The following is a 25433-nucleotide window of genomic DNA, read 5'->3' as shown; positions in this document are numbered from 1 at the left end:
TGGCTGGAGGTATAAGGCAGTGGTACTACCCACTTCTCCAATGTGCTAATGTTCAAAGAGTTCAAAACCAATCGTACAGAAAACATAACCAAGATTTTAAAAAATAAACATTGGATTGCATACAGGGGGAGAGGTTTAAAAGAAGTGAGTGGGGGCAGTCCGGACATCTTGTGCGCCATAGTTTATGAGGAGACATTGGAAAGGTGTGGGGGGGGGGCAAGAGAGAGAAAGAGAGAGAGAGAGAGAGAGAGAGAGAGAGAGAGAGAGAGAGTTTAAAAGAAGCAAGTGGGGGCAGTCAGAATATCTTGCTCGCCAGAGTTTCCAAGAAGATTTTGGATTCAGCATAATTTGGAACTTGGCAAGATTCAATGAAAAGAAGTTAGATTAAGTGGAATGGTCATTGTGGGAGAGGCCATTGTGTGATTGGGTCAGTGTTAGAGTGGGGAGTCAAGGCTTTGGCAAGGAATCTAGCAATTATCCCTGTTGTGTAGATGAGTGATCGAATCTGGGAGGAGTTGCCGGGGATGAGATGGACTGGTATAAGTCGATGTCTGATGGTTGGTGTAGACTTGCTGAGCTGCCCAAAACAAAGCAACCAGATTGATGGACATCCCTTTAACCATTATGAACATTCATGCTCTCCAGCTTTGATCTCTGAACAGACAATGAACCCGTGAACTCTACCTCCTTATTTTTGCTCTCTTTTTGCACTACTTAGAACACAGAACATTACAGCACACTATAGGCCCTTTGGCCCACAATGTTCCATTCTAGAATCAATCTCCTACATTACCCTCCATTTTTCTATCATCCACGTGTCTACCTATGAGTTTCTTAAATGTCGCCAATGTATCTGACTCTACTTCCACCCCGCCAGGGCGTTCCATACATTTACCACTCTCTACATCCCTACATACTTTGCACCAATCCCCTTAAAATTATGCCCCCTGGGATTAGCCATTTCTGCTCTGGGAAAAAGTCTTTAGCTATCCATTTGATTTATGCCTGTTATTATAATTTTAATTATTTTTAATTTTATTTAAATTTTTATGTATATTTCTTATTACAATTTATAGTATATATCATCAATCGCAAAACAACAAATTTCATGATATATGTCAGTGGTATCGATGAAATGGTGGAATAGACTTGATGGGCCAAATGGCCTAATTCTGCTCTGTATTTTATATTAAAACCTGATTGTGATTCTCTGGCGCACGGTAGCTGCAGCGTGCACCAGAGGTGGGCAGCACTTCCCCGACCTGTACCCCTGTCCCACAGGAGGACAAGGGCAGCAGGGACAGGGAAACACCACCTTGTTCAAGATGCCCTCCAAATCACACACCATTGACTTGGAATTACATTGCCATTCCCTCATGGATGCAGGGTCAAAATCCGAGAACTCACAGTGGAAGAGCCTTCAACTGAAGTGCTGTATCCATTCAGAACAGCAGCTTCATCGCCAACTTCTCAAGGACATGATGGTCAGAAATGCAAATAATTAAATGATACAAAACCCTCAAAAAGATCCAAGCTGAAAAGTAAACTTCTTATTAAAGAACGTATATACTACCTTGAGATTTGTTTTGTTCTAGGCATTCACAGTAGAAGAAAGAAATACAATAGAATCAATGAAAAGAGCAAAGAACCAATGTGCAAATTGTGCAACCTGTCAGGATGCTCTTTACTAAGCATTTGTGGAAGTTTTTCAAAGTTTTCGATGACATACCAAATCTGCGCAAACTTCGAAGAAAGTAGAGGCACTGCCGTGCCTTCTTTGTATTGGCGCTGACGTACAAGTCCCAGGACAGCTCCTCTGATATAATATCATCAAGGAATTTAAAGTTACTGACCCTCTCCACCTCCGATCCCCTAATGAGGACTCACTCTCGGACCTCCGGCTTCTTCCTCCTGTACTCAATAATCAGCTCTTTGGTTTTGTGTGAGAAGAGAATGCGAAGAATGTGAATTGCTAAAAGACTGCAATATACGTGTCATCTTAGCCCCGAAGGCTTCAGCGTAAAGCAGCATCAGCTACACCGGTCTGATGGCCATGTGCTGCTTCTGTGTTCATCACACAGACACCAGCACGAAGGTATACTTGGAAGGCTGCAAACTTCAGAGCACGGTGCTAATGCAAGGCTTTGATACCCTCTTGGCCCCTACAGACAGCATCATCTGTGTCACCAGCATGATCTATAACCATTGTCAAGTTAACAGACAAGACCAGCATGCTACAGAATCCACTCTGCTAATTACAGCCCACCGAAATGATGAACGACTTGGATTCTCCCTGTAACAGCTGGATCTGTCAGCAAAGATTCCAGAGTCAGACAGGTTAACTAGACATGTTCCGAAAGGCACTGGAAAATCAATTGATATGTAGAGTTGTGGAGAGATACAGCAAGAAAACAGTCCTTCAGCCCATCAAGAACCCCCACTGACAGCGAACCAGCATTAATACCATTCTATGCTCTCTCCACATTCTAAGTTAGTAAATTTGTTTATTATTATCACACATACAGTGGCACGGTGAATAACTTGGTTTTGCATGCCACCCATGCCAATGATTCACCACGTAAATACATAGAGGTATTACACTTTGGTGGCATGATGGTGTATTGATTAACCCTAACCCTAATGCGTGCAATTGGTTTATAGAGCCAGTGATCACTTCTATAACAAAGAACCAATATGCAAAAGAAGGCAAATTGTGCAACCTCTCAGGATGCTCTCTAGTATGCGTCTATAGAAGTTTGTCAGAGTTTTCGATGACATACCAAATTCTTGTCGCAGTCTGTAAGGAGCTTGTATGTTCTCCCTGTGACTGTACGAGTTTCTGCCGAGTGCTCCGGTACCCGTACACCTTCCAAAGATTTATTTATTGATTGAGATACAGCGCGGAACGACCCTTCCATCTTCTCGAGCAGCACCGCCCAGCAATCCCCCGATTTAACGCTAACCTAGTCACAGGCCAATTTACAATGACCAATCAACCTACCAACTGGTATGACTTTCAACTGTGGGAGGAAACCCGAGCACCCGGAGGAAACACACGCGGTCACGGGAAGAACGTATGAACTCCTTACAGGCAGTGGCGGGTACCGAACCCAGTCACTAATACTGCAAAGAGTTGTAGTAACCACTACACTACTCATAGTTAGGGTTCAGTTTAGTAATTCGTGGGCATGCTATGCTAGTGTCAGAAGCACTGTGACACTTGCGGGCTGCCTCCCAGCACATTCGGACTGTGTTGATCATGGACGCATAACAATACGATGCATTTCACTGTATGTTTTGATGTACATATGACAAATAAAGCTAATCTAATCTTACATTACAAGGGGAAAAAGTAACAAAATGTAAAATCTAGTGTTATACTTACAGAGAACGTGGACAAATGAAGTTCAAGGCCATAACAGTGGCTGAGTAATCAATCAATCGACCTGTCTTTGGGCTGTAGAAGGAAACTCCACACACAGACAGCCCCCGAAGTCAGATCTAACCTGGGTTGCTACAGCTGTGGGACTCTAGGAACTACACTACTGTTCTGCCCTGACTAATGCACTGTTGTTTTAAGTTTATTCCTCAAGGGGATGTGAACACCACAGGTAAAGCCATCATTTATCACCAGTCCTTGCATAGATTATGGTGGTGTACTGGTTACTCAGTGGGCTGGCAGCCAAAATCCCAGATCATTGATCCAAAGACACGAGTTCAAATCCCACCATTGCTGCTGGGCGATTAAAATTCAAGTAACTAAATAATTCTGGAGTTAAAGGTAGTCTTTGTAACAGTACTATTAATCATGTCCTTACAGGCTACATCACGGTCTCATACAGCAATTCGCACGTAAGAAGCTGCAGAGAGTAGTGGAGTACTGCACTCTGCCCTATACATTATGGGCACAACCATCCACAACATTAGTAGTATCTACAGGAGGCATTGTCTCAGGAAGACAAAATTCATCACCAAAGATCCCCACCATCCAGGTCATGCCATCTTCTCACAGCTACCACCAGGCAGCTTCTCCCTGCAAGAGGCCCAAGAGCCACACCTGCCCATTGACCTCTTTCCTCACCTCCATTCAGGGCCCTGGGCAGTCCTTCCAGATGAGGCAAGACTTCACCTGCGAATCTGCTGGGGTCCTCTGTTGTGTCTGGTGGTCCTGATGCATTGGTGAGACTTGTCATAAATTGGGGGACCGCTGCGTCGAGCACCTCCGCTCCATCTGCCAAAAGCCGATCTTCCCATTCCCTCTCCGACGTGTCAGTCCATGGCCTCCTCTTGTGTCAAGGTGAAGCCCCCTTCAGGGTGGAGGAGCAACACCTTATAGTCTGTCTGGGTAGCCTCCAATTTGATGGCATGTTTATTGACTTCTCCAACTGGTAAAAAATATTTTCTGTCTCCCTCCGATGTTCTTCCAATCCCCACTTTGGCTTCTTATCTCTTCTCACCAGCTATCACTTCCCTCTGGGTCCCCTTCTCCTTCCTTTTCTCCTATGGTCCAGTCTCCTCTCCTTCTTTTCCGGCCCTCTATCTTTCCAACCCACCTGGCTTCACCTATCACCTTATAACTATCCATATTCCCCTGCCCCGTCTTTTTATACTGGCCTCTTCCCCCTTCTCTCTGAGTCCCGATGAAGGGCCTTGGCCCGAAACATCAGCTGTTTATTCACTTCTGTAGAAGCTGCCTGGTCTGCTGAGCTCCTCCAGCATTTTGTGTGTGTTGCTTGAGAAGGTACAGAAGTCTGAAGTCCCACACCACCAGGTTCAGCAGCAGATACTTCCCTTCAACCATTCGGTTCCTGACGCAGCCTGCACATCCTCAATCTCCACCTCAGCATAGCAACACGATGACACTTTCCAGCAACTGGGGTCCACGAACCCCTTGGTTAATGGTCGGGGTCCGTGACATAAAAAATGTTGGGAATCCATGGACTTTATTTTTCAGTTGTTCTAAGTGCATTCTTACAGATAACATATGTGTTAATATTTAATGCATGCTTTCCTGCTGCTTATCTGACATTACGTGCCTGTGGTGCTGCTGCCAGCAGGTTTTTCATTGCACTCGTATACACACGTGCTTGCGCATATGGCAATAAGCTCAACTCTGACTTCGGGAACCATGATTAACTTACTTATCACATGCTCATTGAAATAAACGGCGGAATTCGTCATTTGCATTAAGCAACCAATCATGATCTAAGGACGTGCTGGTGCCACCACACATTCCAGTGTCAACATGTTCGAGAGAGCGACACACAGAGCACAACAAAACAGAACAGAACAAGTGACAGAGGAACAATGGTGAAGAAAGCTCTTCTCTTCACACCCAGACGCCCCATATTTACACATCCACACATACAATCCTCCAAGCCTGGGACAGGCCTCCAGGCCTCTGGCAGACTCATGGACAATGGGTCTCTGATTTTCCCAGTGGACTTCGGACTCGCAGGCCCGCGCCCCTGCCAGGTTGCTGTGGAAACACACCTGGATCACCGCAGGCCTTCAGGAAGGGAAGCCAGCCCTTCTGACACAGGTGACACCAGACCCACCCTTGAGGAGGAGTCCTAACCGCATCCTCAGTCCGGTAGCCGCTGAGGATGGGCAAAAAATGCTGGCATTTCTGGCGACATCAACATCCCACGGGTGAACAAATAAAAATTCTGGCAGCTGCTCAAGAAAAACATCAAGTGCTTCTGCCCTGCTGGTATTATAATAGAGCGTGCTACGCTAGTTTAATTCTTCAAGTGCATTCAAGTATGCAGAGCTTGTTTACTGCTGCTTGTATTTTTCTCATAGGAAGGCATTTACAGGGGCATTGGAGAACATGGGAATTAACTGAACAAGTAAGCAGTCTAGACCATAAACAAACACGGTCAAAGCAATGGACACCTGGGATGGGTTGGAAAACATTTTATGTACTTAAATTGCAGTTCACTGTGAATGCCTAGGTACTTTAACACAGGAAAAACAATTCTCTTAAAGAGGATGGCTCACTATTAACTAGCCCTTTTTAACAAGCAAGAGTTAGAATCAAATTCGGGGTCAGTCGTTATGAAGGAATAGGTACTGGAACCCAACAGATATGATTATGTTGCAAGTCCCCCTTAAACTAAATACGTTTTGTTTTAGTGAGATTCCTCAAATCTATCAAATTATGCCTTATCGGTGAACGGAACAGTTCCCATTCCAGACAGACAACCCCAAATACTCCTATGTCCAACCTAGCCATTATAGAAAACATAAAATGCACCCTATCACCTCGACTCATTTAAGACGCACGTTAAGGAGTAAGCAGTCAGAATTGTTAACACGCAGCTGGTTGACAAGGCACACGAGTTGGAGCACAGACGACTTTGTGGAGTGTTAGAGCCAACGGCTTCATCCTCTCACCTGTCTGCAGATGTGGCGCTGATGAGAGAAGGGGTGAGGCTGGGAAAACTCCGGTGTTACTATCTGAAATGCAGAGCTTGGTTCACAGAGTCATACAGCACAGAAACAGGCCTTTTGGCCCAACTTGTCTATGCCAGCCAAAATTCCCATCTAAGCTGGTCCCATTTGCCGGCACTTCGCTCATGACCCTCCAAAGCTTCCCTATCCACGTACCTGTCCCAGTACCTTTCAAGTGTTGTTAATGTCCCTACCTTGACTACTTCCTCTGGCAGCTGGTTCCATCTACACATGATTTACTGGGTGAAAAAGGTGTCCCTCAGATTCCTATTAGCTCTCTTCCCTCTTATTTTAGACCTATGGCCTCTAGCTCTTGATAACCCAACAATGGGGAAAGAGGTTGTGTCCACTCACCCTATCTATGGTCTTCATTATGTTTATTTTATTCAGAGATACAGTGTGGAACAGGCCCTTCCAGCCCGAAGGATCACACGCCGCACCCCCCAGCAACCCACCTAGTTAACACTAGACTAATCACAGGACCAGTGACTAATTTACAATGACCAATTAACCTACTAACTGGTATGTCTTTGGACTGTGGGAGGAAACTGGAGCAACTGGAGGAAACCCACATATCCTACGGGAAGAACATACAATCTCCTTGAAGATGGCACTGGCATCGAACTCTGAACTCCAAATGCCCTAAGCTATACCTTAAATGATATACCTCTGTAAGATCACCTTTCATTCCTCCATATGGCAGTGAAAGAGCCCCATCATGCTCAACCTTTCTCCATAACTCAGTCCCCTGAGTCTCAGCAACACCCCTATAAATCTCCTCTACATTATTTCCAGCTCAATGGCTTCCTTCCTACCAATGGGAATGCAATATTCCAAATGTAGCTTCACCAATGTCTTGTCGAACTACGACATAACATCCCAACTTCTATATTCAATGCCCAGACTGCCAGTGCGCCAAAATCCATCTTCAACGTTCAAAGTAAATTTATTATCAAAGGACATATATGTCACTATATACAACCCTGAGATTCATTTTTTTGTGGGCATTCACAGTAAATACAAGAAACACAACAGAATCAATGACAGACTGCTCCCAACAGGACAAACAGCCAATGTGCAAAAGACAACAATCTGCAAATCAAATAGAAATAAATAATAATATTATTATTATCTCAGAAACAGAGGGGTTTCTTGTGGCAATGCAGGACCAGGAGATTAACACAAAAATTCATCAAAAATACATAATGAAAGACCAACAAATTCAAGACAATAAATGTAGAAAAAGCCAAGAGAAAGCAGAAACAATCCAACAATTACAAAATCCTGCAGCAGTTTAACACATTAAAGTGGCAAGCATCATTCACCAAAACCTTGCTTTAAAATACACACCCATAAAAGTCACCATTCCTTACTTACTATAAATATAAGTCTGATCCAATTGTAGTGTCAGAATCCTACAAATTATATTACAACTGATCCATTATCACAGATAGGACAATCCATTAAACCATCTCGATATAATATTACAGGATAAACAAGCAAGAACATCTTACTTACAGATATAGCCATTCCAAACACACATAACATACAGAAATCAATATGTGAAAAACACCAGAAATGTGCTGAATTAAAAGAGGAAATTGAAAGACTATGGAACATGAACAAGGTATACATTGTCCTAATGGTAATATCTACAACTGGTATCATCACAAAGTTACTACACAATAACATTAAGTAGTTAGACCTACACAGCAATATTTATGTAAATATCCAGAAAGCCACAATACTAAACACCACTAGAATAGTCTGAAAGCTCCTAGCAATTACAAATGAGTGTGCTTGGCTATGCCCCTACAAATAACTGTTCCTGAACCTGGTGGTGTAGGTCCTGAGGCTCCTGTACCTTCTTCCTAATGGTAGCAGTGAGAAGAGAGAATGGCCAGGTTGGTGTGGTTGTTGACGATGGACACACACCATCTTCACCATCCTGTCTGCCTGCAATGCAACTTTCAGGGAGACGACATTCGAACATAAAACAGAGAACATGCAGCAATAAAGCACAGTGCCAGCCCTTTGGCCCACAACGTTGTACCAACCTTTTAACCTCATCTAAATGCCAAAAGGAAGACCCTTGAAGAAGTTGAGGCATGTACCACCACTTCAAAGTTTCAGTCACAATAGGACAAAGCCAGCATGGTTTCCTCAAGGGGAAGTTTTGCCTTACAGGTCTGCTTGAATTCTTCAAGAAAATAGACAAAGGAGGTTCAGCGGATGTTGTTTACCTGGATTTTCAGAAGGCCTTTGACAACGAGTCCCACATGAGACTGCTTATCAAGATAGCAGCCAATGGTACTACAGAAAAGAAACTTGCATGGATAGAAGATTGGCGACTTGCAAGAGGCAGAGAGTGGGAATAAATGGGACCTTTACTGGTTGGCTGCCAGTGACCAATGGTCTGTGTTGGAACCACTGCTTTTTGCATTATATGACAGTGCTTTGGATGATGGAACGGATGGATTTGTGGCCAACTTTGTGGAATATAGGTGGACTGGCAGATAGTGTTGAGGATGCAGAGAGAATGCAGAAAGACATAGAAAATTAGGAGAATGAGAAAATAGTGGCAGATGGAATATAGTGTTGGGAAGTGTATGGTCATGCACTTTGGTAGAAGAAATAAAAGCATAGACTATTTTCTAAGTGTGGAGGACATTCCAAAATCAGAGACGCAGAGGGACTTGAGAGTCCTCATGCAGGAGCCCCTAAAGGTTAACTTGCAGGTTGAGTTGGGAGAAGGAAGGCAAATGCAATGTTTGCATTCATTTCGAGAGGACTAGGCTATAAAAGCAAGGATATAATGCTGAGGCTTTATAAGGCATTGATCAGACTACACTTGGAGTATTGTGAGCAGTTTTGGGCCCCTTTATCGAAGAAAAGGAGTGCTACGATTGGAAAGGGTCCGTATGAGACTCACAAAAATGATTCCAGGATGGTAAGAGTTAACGTATAAGGAGCGTTTGATGGCTTCGGGGCTGTACTCACTGTGGTTTAAGAGAATGAGGGGTAATCTCATTGAAACCTATCATCAAATATTGAAGGCCTAGGTAGAGTGGCTGCGGAGGATTTTTCCTATAGTGGTGGTGCCTAGGACCAGAGGGCACAATCTCAGAATAGAGTTAGAACAGAGATGAGGAGGATTTTTTTTTTAGCTTGAGGGTGGTGAATCTGTGGAATTCATTGCCACAGCGAGCTGTGGAGGTAAAATCACTGGGTATATTTAAAGCAGAGGTTGATTAGGTTCTTAATTAGTAAGGGTGTCAAAGGTTGTACGAAGAAGACAGGAGAATGGAGTTGAAAGACGTTCTAACAGACATCTTCAACATCTCTTTGGAAAAGTCCACTGTTCTCTTCGGCTTCAAGGCAGCCACCATCACCCTGCATGACAGTAACCTGCCTCAGTGACTACTGTCCAGTGGCACTGACCTCAGTAATACTGAACCTTTTTGAGTGGTGTGTTATGGATTCCATTAAATCCCATCTTCCTGCTGCATTGCACCCTTTTTAGTTCGCTTATCACTCAAAGACCCGGCTGGTGGCGTACTGGTATCAGCGCCGGACTTCGGGACGAGAGGTCCCAAGTTGAAATCCAGTCAGCTCCCCTGAACGCTTTCCACCCGTGCTGGGTTACGAGCTGGTGATCTCTTTGGAAACTCACCCGGTAGAAGGCAATGGCAAACCACCGCTGTAACTTGCTTTGTACGCGGTTCCCCACCATGTCAGAGAGGCGTGGAGGGAAATCGTCCACTAACGGAAGAAACTCCAGATGCGATGTACCTTTCCTTTCCTATCACTCAAAGCAGTCTGCTAATGATGCCAATGCACTCCATTCCATCCTGCCATCCTGCCCCAACTAAAAAATGGTGCCTCATACACCAGGATGCTGTTTATCAATTTCATCTTATCAGTCAATCCCATCATCCCTCAGAAGCTGGAGGGCAAACTGTCCTCATTGGGTCTCAACACCTCTCTCTCTAACTGGATACTCAGCTTCTTGGCAGAAAGGTCACAGTCAATTTACATTGGCAAAAACATCTCTAGCTCCAACGTGCTGAGCACTGGCACTCCCCAGGCCTGCATGCTCAGCCCACGGCTGTCCATGTCGCTGCTGCATGACTGCAAGATCCACTTCAAACCAAATCAAGTTTGCTGAAGACACAACAGCGATTGACCTCATCAACAACGAGACAGCGTGCAGCTGGGAGGTAGAGCAGCTCCTGGAATGGTGTGAGCACAACTTGAGTCTCAACGTGGACCAGATCAAAGAGGTGATTGTGGTCTTTAGGAAGATGCAGGTTGACCACTCCCCACTGCACATACACGGCTTCTTCATAGACAGAGTTAGGAGCACCCAGTTTCTGGCTGTGCACTTAAAGAACGGTCTCACTTGATCCCTCAACACCCAACTCTGATTCAAAGTTCAAAATAAATTTATTATCAAAGTGCATATATGTTACAATATATAACACCGAGATTCATTTTCTTGTAGGCAGTTAATAAGTCCGTAATTGAATAACAACCATAATGGAATCATCAAAAGACCACACCAACATGGGCATTCAACCAGTGTTCTAAAGACAAAAAAACTGTGCAAATACAAAAAGAAAGAAACATTAATAATAAATAAATAAGCAATAAATATCAAAAACATGAGATGAAGGGTCCTGGAAAATGAGTCCATTGGTTGTGGAAAAATTTCGATGATGGGGCAAGTGAAGTTATCTCCTTTGGTTAAAGAGTCTAAAGGTTGAGGGGTAATAACTGTTCCTGAAGCTGGTAGTGTGAGTTCTGAGACACCTGTACCTTCTTCCTGATGACAGCAACAAGGAAGAAGCATGTCCTAGGTGGTAGAATCCATGACAATGGCTGATGCTTTCCTGTGACAGTGCTTTGTGTAGATGTGCTCAATGGTGAGGAGCTCTTTACCTGCGGTGGGCTGGGCAGCATCCACTATTTTTTGTAGGATTTTCTATTCCAGGACACTGGTGCTTCCATACCAGGCTGTGATGCAGGTAATCAATATACTGTCCAGTACACGTCTACAGTAGTTTGTCAAAGTTTTGGATGTCATGCAGAATCTACGGAAACTCCTAAGGAAGTAGAGGCACTGCCGTGCTTTCCTTGTAATCTGTTGGAGATACCGTCAGCGAACAACATGACCAACGGCGACACCCTTCAGACAGTTCACAAATTTATTTATTTTCCTTCTTCTTTCAAATATGATTCTACTATAAGTTGTGTGCAATTGGAACCTGCGATTCTTGTCAATGTAAACAACAGGAATTCTGCAGATGCTGGAAATTCAAGCAACACACATCAAAGTTGCTGGTGAACGCAACAAAGGGTCCTGACGAAGGGTCTCAGCCTGAAACATTGACTGTACCTCTTCCTAGAGATGCTGCCTGGCCTGCTGCATTCACCAGCAACTTTGATGTGTGATTCTTGTCAATGTCACTGATTAAAGCATCAAGCAAGATTCAAATCAATGAGGACAGCCGCTCTGGTATTGGAGCAAATCCAGGCAGGAATTGATAAGTTTCATCACTAGCTCTCGAGACACCACATCACTGTGTATGTAAAGGCTACTGAATGGTAGTGATTGCGGTAGGTTACCATGTTCTTCTTAGGCACTGGCATAATTGAAGCCTGCTTGAAGCAGGTGGGTAACTCAGACTGCTGAAACAAGAGGTTAAGGGTCTCAGTGAACACCCCAGCCAGTTGATTAGCACAGGTCAGGTACATGACCAAATACCCCGTCTGGGCTGATTGCTTTTTGTGGGTTCACCCTCTTGAAGACTGCTCATACATTGGCTTCAGAAACTGAAATCAGAGGATCGTCGGGGCTGTGGCAGCTTGTGATGGTTCCTCCATGTTCTGATAGTCAAAGTGAACATAGAAGGCATCGAGCCCATCTGGAAGTGAAGCCCTGCTGTCACCTATGTCACTTGTCTTAACTTTATAAGAGGTGATAGTACTCAAACTCTGCCACAGATGTCAAGCAGTCTTTGTTGACTCAGGTTTAGTCTGGAATTGCCACTTCACCTGTGAGATAGCTTTCTGGAGAATGAATCTGGACCTCTTGTAACTTTCTTGGTCACCAGACTTGAATGCCTCTGATCTGGCCCTCAGCAGATTGTGGATCTCGTGGTTCATACAGGACTTCTGGTTGGGGGAGACTCTGAATGAATTTGTGGAACACGCTCGTCTACAACTGTTTCAATGAAGTACGTGATAACCATGGTGTATTCATTCAGATGCACAGATGAGTTCTTGAACACAGCCCAATCCACGGACCTGAAGCAATCCTGTGTCCATTCCTCTGCCTCCCATGACCACCTCTTTGTCCCAATCTCTGGAGTTTTACTCTTTAGTCTCTGGCTGTATGCAGGTAGGAGGAGGACAGCCAAGTGATCAGATTTACCAAAATGCAGTCTGGGCATGGAACGGTAGGCATTATTTACCTTAGTATAACAGTGGTCTGATGTGCTGGGTCCTCTGGTGCCACAGGTTATATGCTGATGGTAATTGGGCAGGGTTTTCTTCAAACAAGCCTAGTTGAAGCCACTAACTATGATGTGAAATGCTTCAGGATGGACTGAGTCTTGTTTGGAGATGGCATCATGCAGTATCTCAAGCACTTGATTATAATTGGCCGCTGGTGGTATGTAAACTGAGGTCAGGATTATGGGGAACTCCCTTAGTAAATAGAACTAATGGAATTTGACTGTTAGGTGTTCAAGTTTGGGGGAACACGAGTTCAACAAAGCTGCCACATTAGCGCACCACCGAGAGTTTATTATGAAACACACGTCTCCACCTTTTGCCTTTTCCGAATCAGCAGTTCGCTCCATTCGGTAGATCGAGAAGCCTTTGGGTCTGACCGCCATATTAGGCATGCTGGAAGTAAGCCACATCTCATTCAAACATAGAACACGGCAATCTCTCATTTCCCCCCGATCCAGCGATCTTGCCCTCAGGTCCTCAATTTTGTTCTCCAGCAACTGTACCTTTACTAACAAAATGGTGGGTAGAGGGGGTGTCGTTCCTCTGCATGGCCTTGATAGCACAGCAGCACACTGAGTAGATTGAGGTGAGTGAGGCTCCTCTCCCTTCGCCCCACATTCTAACCAATTTTTACAGAAGCACCGCTGAAAGTGCCCTGACCTGTCGCTTCGCTATCTGGTGCAGGACTCACAACGTACCTAACCGCTGCCCCGGCAAATGATCGCAAGGATGGCTGAGAGGATCGTGGGGCTCTCCCTTCCACCCACCTGAGATATTTATCAGGAGCACTGTGTACGCATGGCTGTTAGCATTGCCAGTGATTCCTCCCATTCATTCAACAATCTCTTTGATCCCCTACCATCGGGCGGGAGGTACCATAGCATTAAGACAAGAACTATTAGAGTGGGAAGTTGCTTCTTCTCCCAGGCCATCAGACTACTAAACTCCCTGCCACCAACCAGGTCTCATTAGGTTAGATTATGAGGACATGCAGTCCTCTTTTATTGTCATTTAGTAACGCATGGATTAAGAAATGATACAATGTTCCTCCAGAATGATATCACAGAAACACAAGACAAATCAAGACCGAAAAACTGACAAAACCTACATAATTATAACTTATAGTTACAACAGTACAAAGCAATACAGTAATTTGATAAAGAACAGACCATGGGCACGGTAAAAAAAAGTCTCAAAGTCTCTCGAAAGTCCCATCATCTCACGCAGACGGTAGAAGGAAGAAAAGAAAACTCTCCTTGCCATGAACCTCCAGCGCCGCAAACTTGCCAATGCAGCACCCTGGAAGCACCCGACCACAGCTGACTCTTGAGTCCATCCGAAAACTTTGAGCCTCCAGCCAGCCCTCTGACACCGAGCACCGAGAACCATCTCTGCCGAGCGCTTCGACCCCAGCCCCGGCAACAGGCAATAGGCAAAGCTGAGGATTTGGGGCCTTCCCCCTGGAGATTCTCGATCACAGAGTAGCAGCGGCAGCGAAGCAGGCATTTCAGAAGTTTCTCCAGATGTTCCTCTGCGCTTCTCATGTCTGTCTCCATCAAATAAGGATTGTGCACGGCCCCTACTTAACAAATACAATATCATTTCGGAGCGGCCGCGTGTGCTGCATCACGCCGCCATCTTCCCCTCCCTATTCTCATCACGCATGAAGAGCCAGTAGCATTATACTATTTACTTCTTAACTTGCACCATAAATGCACCTTATCATTTGTTAATTTACTAGTGGTAATGTAACTTTATCTGTTGTGTATGGGTTATATGTGCTGCCATTGCGCACCCTTGTCCAGAGGAACATTGTTTCGTTTATCTGCATGCATGTGTGTGGTTGGATGACATTAAACTGAACTTGAACTTGAGAGGGATGATAAATCAGCCATGATGGGATGGCAGAGCAGACTCGATGGGCCAAATGGCCTGATTCTGCTCCATTGTCTTATGGTCTTAAGGTCTTATAGAATGGGCCAGGAGTGACACCAGGTAATGATTGCAACATCCAATTGCCAAACAGCATAGAATGTAGGACAGTACAATACAGACAGGCCCTTCAGCCCATGATGTTATGCTGTCCTTTTAACCTATTGTAAGATCAATTTAACCCTTTGCTCCACATAGCCCTCCATCTATCTATCATCCATGTGCCTATCTAAGAGTCAGTTAAATATCCCTAATGTATCTGCCTCTACCATCACCTCTGGCAATACATTCTATGCACCCACCACATGAACAAACCTACCTCTGACATCCTGCCTATGCTTTTCTCCATTGTATCATGCTCCCTTGTATTTTCCAGTTCACCCTTGAAAACGCCCCTGGCTCTCCACTTGATCTATGTCTCCTGTATCTTGTATATCTCTGTCAAGTCACCTCTCATCCCCCTTTACTCCAAAGAGAAACGCCCTAGTTTGCTCAACCTATCCTCATCAGTCGTGCTCTCTAATCCTGGTACTGTCCTGGTAATTCTCCTCTGCTTCCTCTCTAAAGCTTCCATATCCTTCCTATAATGAGGTGATCAGAACTGAACACAATGCTCCAAGTGCATTCTAACCAGAGTTTTATAGAGCTACAACTCTGCCTTGTAGCTCTTGAATTCAATCCCCTGACTAAAGAAGGCCAACATACCACCCACCTTCGTGACTGTTATGTTTTGTAACTCCAGAAATGAATCGAAAGAAGAACACAGGAGCCAGGACATGATTTGTCTGCCTGGTCTTTCTTTAGTGAGGTGCTCACATATGACATGGTGATGTAATGACGTATGCCATTCACTTACTTTTACATACAGTATAACCCGTAATGAATTATATAAACAACAAAGAATGCTTAATCAAACAATATAGTTACAGTATTACTCAAATACTACAAAATATTAAACACACAACACTCCCTCCTGCTGAGATGTAAACTCCAACTCATATAGAATGCATCTCAACTCAAATATGTAATGTATTGCTCTCTAGTCATCTTACATATACAGTATCCTATATAATACAACTACGATATAGACATCCACAGCATAGTAAATGTTAAATTGTCCCATTCAGGCCTAAAGATTTAATTGCTGTGGAGGATTTTTTAATCTTGTGGGCTAACGTCTTTCCTGACAAAGAGCATCACCCTGCTTGGCAGGTGAGACTTGTGGCTGTGAAACAATCTCAGGTTCTGGGGCCTCCTCCGTGGTGGGTGTAGGAGTCAACTCTGGGACTGCAGGAAGTGGTTCTGACAGCGGTAGCCAGCTTTCTTCTCTAACAATTGACTCGTCTCTCCTCAACTGACAGATGTGTTGTCTCATGACATCAGGCACAGTCTCCACTGTATAGGAGAGTGCCTGGTTCTGTCCTTAATCATCTCTGTAGTCCCTCCCCAAGACTGTTTGGCCAGGATTAAGACATCAAAACAGGTCATTCCCACTGCTCCTGGCATCTTCTGGACCTGTTGGCATCCCTTACAGGGCATGGCAAGCTGCTCGATCTGCTGATTTATCCCAGACCACCAGGCAAAACTCAAAACTTTGAGCTAGTGTTTTCATTTTGTCCATACATAGCTGCCTGCCATGCAGCTACTCCAACTCTTCAGCTCTCAGCGTGGGTGGTATAACAACTCTCAATCCCCACTTCAGGCAACCCCTGTCAAGGACAAGTTCTCCTGGCCCTGGGGAAAATTGGGGAACTGGAATTTCTGCTGCATGTTCCACTCATTTTGTGTAGCCATGTAGACCTAAAACAATGTGGGGTTTTTCTGGTGTCCCTTTGGATCATCTCTGCAAACTAGGGAGGCCTTCAATTTGCATCAAGAGGACTATCCTCTTTTGTAAATGTTTCTGTTCTTTCCTTTTCCAAGGGTAAATGGGACAATCCATCAGCATTTCCATGATTAGCTGTCCTCTTGAATTTGATTTTGCAATTGTGCCTTCCAAGAAACAGAGCCCATCTCGATACTCATGCTGCTGCTGTTAGTGAAACACCCTGCTGTGGATTGAAAATGGACACTAGTGGCTGATGATCAGCAGTGAGGGCAAACTCTTCAGAAGGGGCCATGAGCAGGCCTTAGTGAGCAGGATTAAGGAAAACCCCAAGGCATTCTACAGGTGTGTGAAGAGCAAGAGAATGAACTGTGTGAGAATGGCACCAATCAGGTGCAATAGTGGAAAGGTGGGCATGGAGTCGGAGGAGGTAGCAGGGGTACTTAATGAATACTCTGCTTCAGTATTCACCAGAGAAAAAGACCTTGGCAGTTGCGGGGATGACTTACAGCGGACCGAAACGCTTGAGCTTATAGGCATTAAGAAAGAGGATGTGCTGGAGCTTTTTTAAGTTAGGTAAGTCACTGGGACCAGATGAGATATACCCCTGGCTACTGTGGAAAGCGAGGGAGGAGTTTGTTGAGCCTCTTGCAATAATCTTTGCATCATCAATAGGGAAGGGAGAAGTACCAGAGGATTAGTGGTTGTAAATGTTGTTCTCTTGCTCAAGAAGGGAGTAGAGATAACCCAGGAAATTATAGACCAGTGTGTCTGACTTCAGTGATGGGCAAGTTGTTGGAGAGGCAGGATTTATGAACATCTGGAGAGACATAATCTGATTAGGGATAGACAGCATAGCTTTGCTAAGGGCAGGTCGTGCCTTATGAGCTTGACTGAATTCTTTGAGGATGTAACAAAACATGTTGATGAAGGTAGAGCAGTGGATGTAGTGTATATGGATTTCAACAAGGCATTTGATAAGGTTCCCCATGCAAGGCTCCTTCAGAAAGTTAGGAGGCATGGGATCCAAGGAGACCTTGCTTTGTGGATCCAGAACTGGCTTGCCCACAGAAGGCAAAGGGTGGTTGTAGATGGGTCATATTCTGCATGGAGGTCAGTGACCAGTGGTGTTCCGCAGGAATCTGTTCTGGGACCCCTCCCCTTTGTGATTTTTATAAATGACCTGGATGAAGAAGTAGATGAGTGGGTTAGTATGTTTGCCGATGACACAAAGTTGGGGTGTTGTGGATAGTCTGGAGGGTTGTCAGTGGGACATCGATAGGATGTAGAACTGGGCTGAGAAGTAGCAGATGGATTTCAATCCAGATAAGTGTGAAGTGGTTCATTTTGGTAGGTCAAATTTGAAGACAGAATGTAATATTAATGATAAGACTCTTGGTAGTGTGGAGGATCTGAGAGATCTTGGGGTCAGTGTCCATAGGACATTCAAAGCTGCTGCACAGATTGACAGTGTTGTTAAGAAGGTGTATGGTGTGTTGGCATTCATCATCTGTGGGACTGAGTTCAAGAGTCGTGAGGTAATGTTACAGCTATGTAAGATTTTGGTCAGACCCCACTCGGAGTACCATGTTCAGTCCTGGTCAGGAGGGACGTGGATACTATAGAGAGAGTGCAGAGTGGACTTACAAGGATGTTGCCTGGAATGGGGATCAGGCCTTATGAGAATAGGTTGAGTGAACTTGGCCTTTTCTCCTTGGAGCGACGGAGGATGAGAGGTGACCTGATAGAAGTGTACAAGATGATGAGGGGCAATGATCATATGGATAGACAGAGGTATCTTCCCAGGGTTGAAATGGCTTACACAAGGGGACATAGTTTTAAGGTGCTTCGAAATGGGTACCAAGGGGATGTCAGGGGTAAGTTCTTCACACAGAGAGTGGTGGGTGCGTGGAATGCACTGCCGGCGGTGGCGGTGGAAGTGGATACAATAGGGTCTTAACAGCTTCTTGGATAGGTAAATGAAGCTTAGAAAAATAGAGGGCTATGGGCTAGGGAAATTCTAAGCAGTTTCTAGAGTAGGTTACATGGTTGGCACAATGTGGGCCGAAGGGCCTGTAATGTGCTGTAGATTTCTATGTTCTATGTTCTGTGTTCCTGCCCATACAAGTATTGGTTGAAATGTTTTTACACCCCAAACCAGACTCAATGCATCCCTGTCAATCTATGCATAATTTTTCTTTACAGCGTACGGGAACATGATGCAAAGGCTATGGGCATTCATTTCCATCACTCATAACGTGACATGCTGCATCTATACCATAAGGTGAGGCGTCACAGGCAAGTTTCAAGGGACAATGGGGATCTAATGTGTGAGTACAGTGTCTGATGTCACCATTTCCCTCACCTTTTTGAAAGCCATCTCACAATGCCTGGTCCATTGCATTCCTTCCCAATCTGTAGTAATGAGCTCAAAGGGTGGAGCACAGTAGTCAGGTTTGGCAGGAAACTCTTATAGTAATTGACAAATCCTAATAAATGACCACAACTGTGACATGTCCTTTGGCTTTGGGGCATCCACCACTGCTTGAATTTTCTCAGCACACTTGTATAGTTCTTGTGCATCAATGATGTGACCACAGTAAGTGATACTTGGTTCAAAGTTTTCATATTTGTCAGGTCATGCTCTGAGCTCATATCTTCTAATCTTTTTAGCCCTGTTTTGAGATTTTGAAGATGTTCTTTGTCATCCTTAATCATAACAATTTATCACCAGGTAACACCTGGCAGTACCTGGTCCACAGCTTTCCACCAGAGTGTAGGTACCGATGCTGCTCCATAAATAAGCCTATTATAGCGATAAACCCCTTTGTGACTGTTTATGCTGAGAAACACTTTGGACTCTTCTTCCATCTCCAACTGTAGGTAGGCCTCAGCTAAGTCCACTTTGCTGAAGTGTTTCCCTCCAAAAGGTTTGCAAAAATATCCTCTATCCTTGGCAGAGAGTATTGATCCACTTTCAGTGCTAGGTTAATAGTAATGTTAAAATCACCACAGATCCCGACAGATTTACCCACGGCACCACTGAACCTTGAAAAGAATTCTTTCAGCCTCTATGCAGTCTAGCTCACTGACTACTGTATCATGGATTGTAAAAGGAACTGAATAGGCTTTGTATATCTTGGGTGTGGAATTTTCATTTAGCACTATTTTGCTCTTGATATGTTTGGGTTTTCCAATGCCATCTTTGAACAATGCTGTGGCATCATCCAGTACCTTTCTTAATTTGCTTTCAGTTGACTCTTCTGCAGGGGATGGTGGATGCAAATGGTGGATGGATCTCCAATCAAATTGTACTTGTCTCTGCAAATCGTCACCCTACGATGCTGGCCCTCCTGTTTTTGCCACACACAAGCCCAATCTGGCTTGTTGTTTGTTGTATTTCACTGTTACAAATGTCATTCCCACAGGAGTTATCTTTTCTCCAGTATAAATTCTTAGTTGGATATCTGCAGGCTTTAATTTAGTATTTTGAAATGCCAAGCCAATGTCCAATTTCATTTTAATTAATTTGTCACTCGCTTCTAGTGTAATTCCTTCATTATCAGATTTTTTCATCAACAGCATGCAGATTTGTGCTCTTTTTGAAAATGCAACTTGACTTTTAATCTTCTTCTTGTCTGCCCAACCAGCTCTTTGCATGTGTCCTATTTTGTTGCATTTTCTGCAAGGTTTGTCTTTAAACCTGCATTGGTCTGGTGTATGGGAGCCCCTGCCACAATGGTAACACTATTTGTTTAGCCAGGCAGGCTTCTGTTTAGACATTGCAATTTTGTTCATTCCCTTTCTCTCTCTCTCTTTCTTTCTCTCTCAACCTTCCAAAGTGAATCACTTCATACTTCTCTGAGTTGGCTGTTTTTAAGATGTTGTGGTGCCAAAGTATATTCTTTCCTTTCACACAGCAACTGTTTGGTAACAACTGTGCAATGAGAAAGTTTAAATTATAAAAATATTTTCCATTATGAACTGGCCACTTCACAACATGCAGGAAAACTCTGGCTTTGGGAATGCGATGTCAGGAAATTATTTTTCACAGAATAAGTGATCGATGTGTGGAACTGAGCACTGGGCACCAGAACACACTCAAAAAGTCACTTATGTGGGAAGGAGAAACAAAGTTTGGCATAAAGATGAGCCAATGGCTCTTTTCGGAGCGCTTGCCGGTAAAACATGGAGGCTACCACAGTGAAGGAGCTGAACAGAGGCAATGGAAACATTCACAATTCAGGGAGCATAAAGAAGTGTGTGGCTAATGCCAAGGCAGGATAGTGGCCGTTATCTTCACGGGTCCTGTGTGATCTAGGCGAAGAGGGGAACACAGACGGGATGGAACTCAAAACAGTTTTTCCTCCCTGTGTTATTTCTATACAAGCAAGAATTACACTGCCATCTGATTTCTGAACGGTTCATGAACCCATGCCCACTACCTCATTATGTGTCTTTTGCACTATTTATTTATTTCATAATGTTGCCACAAAATAAATTTATCGATGTATGTCAGCGATTCTGGTTCTGACTTTATAACTAAGTACTGGGGTAAAGAGATGAGGCCTCTGTCGGTCAGGGTCAGCCATGGATGTTGCATCCTACCTGTCAAGATACGAAAGCCAGGGCAGGGCAATATGAAGAGCAAGCTGTGCTGGGCTGGGGTAAAAAGTTACTGGCAACTACTCTTGGTTAATAAAGCTTTATTTTTGAGCTTTAACACTATCTTAGAACATTGCACGTGCGCGTATACACACACACACACACACACACACACACACACACACACAGAGGCAGGGAGATGCAGAGACACACACACACAGATACACATTAATGGACACACACACTCTCTAATAGGCAGATGCAGTTGACAGAAAGTTACATATACATTCACAGATAGAGATTCCTCCCTAAGATAATTCAGAATCAATGTAGAACCATGATTAAAGCCAAGTACTTATTGGTAAATAAATAGTGTACTTGCCAACATACGTCTGAATCACATTGGTTACCCTTGTGAAATACTTTGGAAAATAGGGAATTTGAAGATTTACACATTAGTTCAATGTATAATTACAGAAAAATGGCAAATCTGGCTAAGTGTTGATGCTGGGATCTTCTTGTCCATTCTAATCCTTTTGTTTAAAATCTTGTCAAGAAATATTACATATGCTGCTGGTGAGTCCACTGACAATAAATGGTTTTTGTCCTACTGATCTTGATCAATGTGTTCAAAATGCTCAAAGAAAGATGGTGATAAGCAGGCATACAGGAGCAAGATGTACCAGCTAGTTGAGTGGTGTCATAGCAACAACCTTGCACTCAACATTAGTAAGACCAAAGAGCTGATTATAGACTTCAGAAAGGGTAAGACAAGGGAACAGAAACCAATCCTCATAGAGGGACTGGAAAAAGACAGAGTGAGCAACTTCAAGATCCTGGGTGTCAATATCTCTGAGGAGACAACCTAGTCGCAACATATTGATGCAGCTATAAAGAAGGCGAGGCGTGCCCTCTTCTCATTGTTACCATCATTAAGGAGGTACAGGAGCCTGAAGGCACACACCCTGTGATTCAAGAACAGCTTCTTCCCCTCTGCCATCTAATTTCTAAATGGTCACTGAACCCATGAACACTACCTCAATATTTTTTTAAAATTTCTGTTTTTGCGCTCCTTATTTTAACTTATCTATTTAATATTAATTTAATTTTTGTTTTTTTTTTCTCCAGCGGCGTTCAGAGAGGCAGGACTGCGCAGGTGTGTGACGTCGGGCAGTGCAGCACGGCAGATTTAAAAAGAACAGAGCCTCATACAGCGGGCAGCGTAGTTTGCGGGCGGCGGAGTGAGCCAGGAGCAGAGTGAAGACTTAAGGGCTTCGGCTCAACGGGCTTAGGCGGAAACGGGCGAGGCAAGGAAGGTTTGGTATTCATTTTCTGTTGTTATTTGAGGAGAGGGGCAGTATGAGTGTGAGGGCAGTTTGCTGTTCTCGGTGTCGGATGTGGGAGGCCCTGGAGTCTCCAAGCCTCCCGGACGTCTACATCCGCGCCAAATGCATCGAGATGCAGCTCCTAAGGGACCGCGTTACGGAACTGGAGCTGCAGCTCGATGACCTTCGTCTGGTCAGGGAGAGTGAGGAGTCGATAGAGAGGAGTTACAGGCAGGTGGTCACACCGGGGCCACGGGAGGCAGACAAGTGGGTCACGGTTAGGAGGGGGAAGAGGAGGAGTCAGGTAATAGAGAGTACCCCGGTGGCTGTGCCCCTTAACAATAGGTACTCCTGTTTGAGCACTGTTGGGGGGGACAGCTTACCCGGGGGAAGCGACAGTGGCCGTGCCTCCGGCACAGAGTCTGGCCCTGTAGCTCAGAAGGGTAGGGCAAGGAAGAGGAGGGCAGTTGTGATAGGGGACTCGATAGTAAGGGGGTCAGATAGGCGATTCTGTGGACGCAGTCCAGAGACCCGGATGGTAGTTTGCCTCCCTGGTGCCAGGGTCCGGGATATTTCTGATCGTGTTCAAGATATCCTGAAGTGGGAGGGTGAGGAGCCAGAGGTCGTGGTACATATAGGTACCAATGACATAGGTAGGAAAAGGGAAGAGGTCCTGAAAGGAGAATATAGGGAGCTAGGAAGGGAGTTGAGAATAAGGACCGCAAAGGTAGTAATCTCGGGATTACTGCCTGTGCCACGCGACAGTGAGAGTAGGAATGCGATGAGGTGGAGGATAAATGCGTGGCTGAGGGATTGGAGCAGGGGGCAGGGATTCAAGTTTTTGGATCATTGGGACCTCTTTTGGCGCAGGCGTGACCTGTACAAAAAGGATGGGTTACACTTGAATCTTAGGGGGACCACTATCCTGGCAGGGAGATTAGCGAGGGCTACTGAGGTGACTTTAAGCTAGAATGGTTGGGGGGTGGGAATCAAATTAAAGAGGCTAGGCGAGAGGAGGTTAGTTCACAACAGGGGGATGGGAACGAGTGCAGAGAGACAGAGGGGTGTAAAGTGAGGGTAGAAGCAAAAAGTAGTAAGGAGAAAAGTAAAAGTGGCAGGCCGACAAATCCAGGGCAAGCATTAAAAAGGGCCACTTTTCAACATAATTGTATAAGGGCTAAGAGAGTTGTAAAAGAGCGCCTGAAGGCTTTGTGTGTCAATGCAAGGAGCATTCGTAACAAGGTAGATGAATTGAAAGTGCAGATTGTTATTAATGATTATGATATAGTTGGGATCACAGAGACATGGCTCCAGGGTGACCAGGGATGGGAGCTCAACGTTCAGGGATATTCAATATTCAGGAGGGATAGACATGAAGGAAGGGGAGGTGGGGTGGCATTGCTGGTTAAAGAGGAGATTAACGCAATAGAAAGGAAGGACATAAGCCAGGAGGATGTGGAATCGATATGAGTAGAGCTGCGTAACACTAAGGGGCAGAAAACGCTGGTGGGAGTTGTGTACAGGCCACCTAACAGTAGTAGTGAGGTCGGAGATGGTATTAAACAGGAAATTAGAAATGTGTGCAATAAAGGAACAGCGGTTATAATGGGTGACTTCAATCTACATGTAGATTGGGTGAACCAAATTGGTAAAGGTGCTGAGGAAGAGGATTTCTTGGAATGTATGCGGGATGGTTTTTTGAACCAACATGTCGAGGAACCAACTAGAGAGCAGGTTATTCTGGACTGGGTTTGAGCAATGAGGAAGTGTTAATTAGCAATCTTGTCGTGAGAGGCCCCTTGGGTAAGAGTGACCATAATATGGTGGAATTCTTCATTAAGATGGAGAGTGACATAGTTAATTCAGAGACAAAGGTTCTGAACTTAAAGAGGGGTAACTTTGAAGGTATGAGACGTGAATTAGCTAAGATAGACTGGCAAATGACACTTAAAGGATTGATGGTGGATATGCAATGGCAAGCATTTAAAGATTGCATGGATGAACTACAACAATTGTTCATCCCAGTTTGGCAAAAGAATAAATCAAGGAAGGTAGTGCACCCGTGGCTGACAAGAGAAATTAGGGATAGTATCAATTCCAAAGAAGAAGCATACAAATTAGCCAGAAAAAGTGGCTCACCTGAGGACTGGGAGAAATTCAGAGTTCAGCAGAGGAGGACAAAGGGCTTAGTTAGGAAGGGGAAAAAAGATTATGAGAGAAAACTGGCAGGGAACATAAAAACTGACTGTAAAAGCTTTTATAGATATGTAAAAAGGAAAAGACTGGTAAAGACAAATGTAGGTCCCCTACAGACAGAAACAGGTGAATTGATTATGGGGAGCAAGGACATGGCAGACCAATTGAATAATTACTTTGGTTCTGTCTTCACTAAGGAGGACATAAATAATCTACCAGAATTAGTAGGGGACAGAAGGTCCAGTGAGATGGAGGAACTGAGCGAAATACATGTTAGTAGGAAGTGGTGTTAGGTAAAATGAAGGGATTAAAGGCAGATAAATCCCCAGGGCCAGATGGTCGCTAAAGGAAGTAGCCCAAGAAATAGTGGATGCATTAGTGATAATTTTTCAAAACTCGTTAGAGTCTGGACTAGTTCCTGAGGATTGGAGGGTGGCTAATGTAACCCCACTTTTTAAAAAAGGAGGGAGAGAGAAACCGGGGGATTATAGACCGGTTAGCCTGACGTCAGTGGTGGAGAAACTGCTGGAGTCAGTTATCAAAGATGTGATAACAGCACATTTGGAAAGCAGTGA

The 25433-nt window shown here is 44.4% G+C and overlaps 1 protein-coding gene across 2 annotated transcripts in view; it reads right to left on the bottom strand.

Annotated features, from left to right (window-relative positions):
* The window catches only part of hpse2 (heparanase 2), a 346454-nt gene that overhangs the window by 104535 nt on the left and 216486 nt on the right, over positions 1-25433 (bottom strand). The window lies entirely within an intron of this gene.

The sequence above is a fragment of the Mobula birostris genome, chromosome 21 (genome assembly GCF_030028105.1).
Source record: "Mobula birostris isolate sMobBir1 chromosome 21, sMobBir1.hap1, whole genome shotgun sequence".
NCBI classification, from domain to species: Eukaryota; Metazoa; Chordata; class Chondrichthyes; order Myliobatiformes; family Myliobatidae; genus Mobula; species Mobula birostris.
This window is presented reverse-complemented; position numbering and strand designations above follow the sequence as displayed.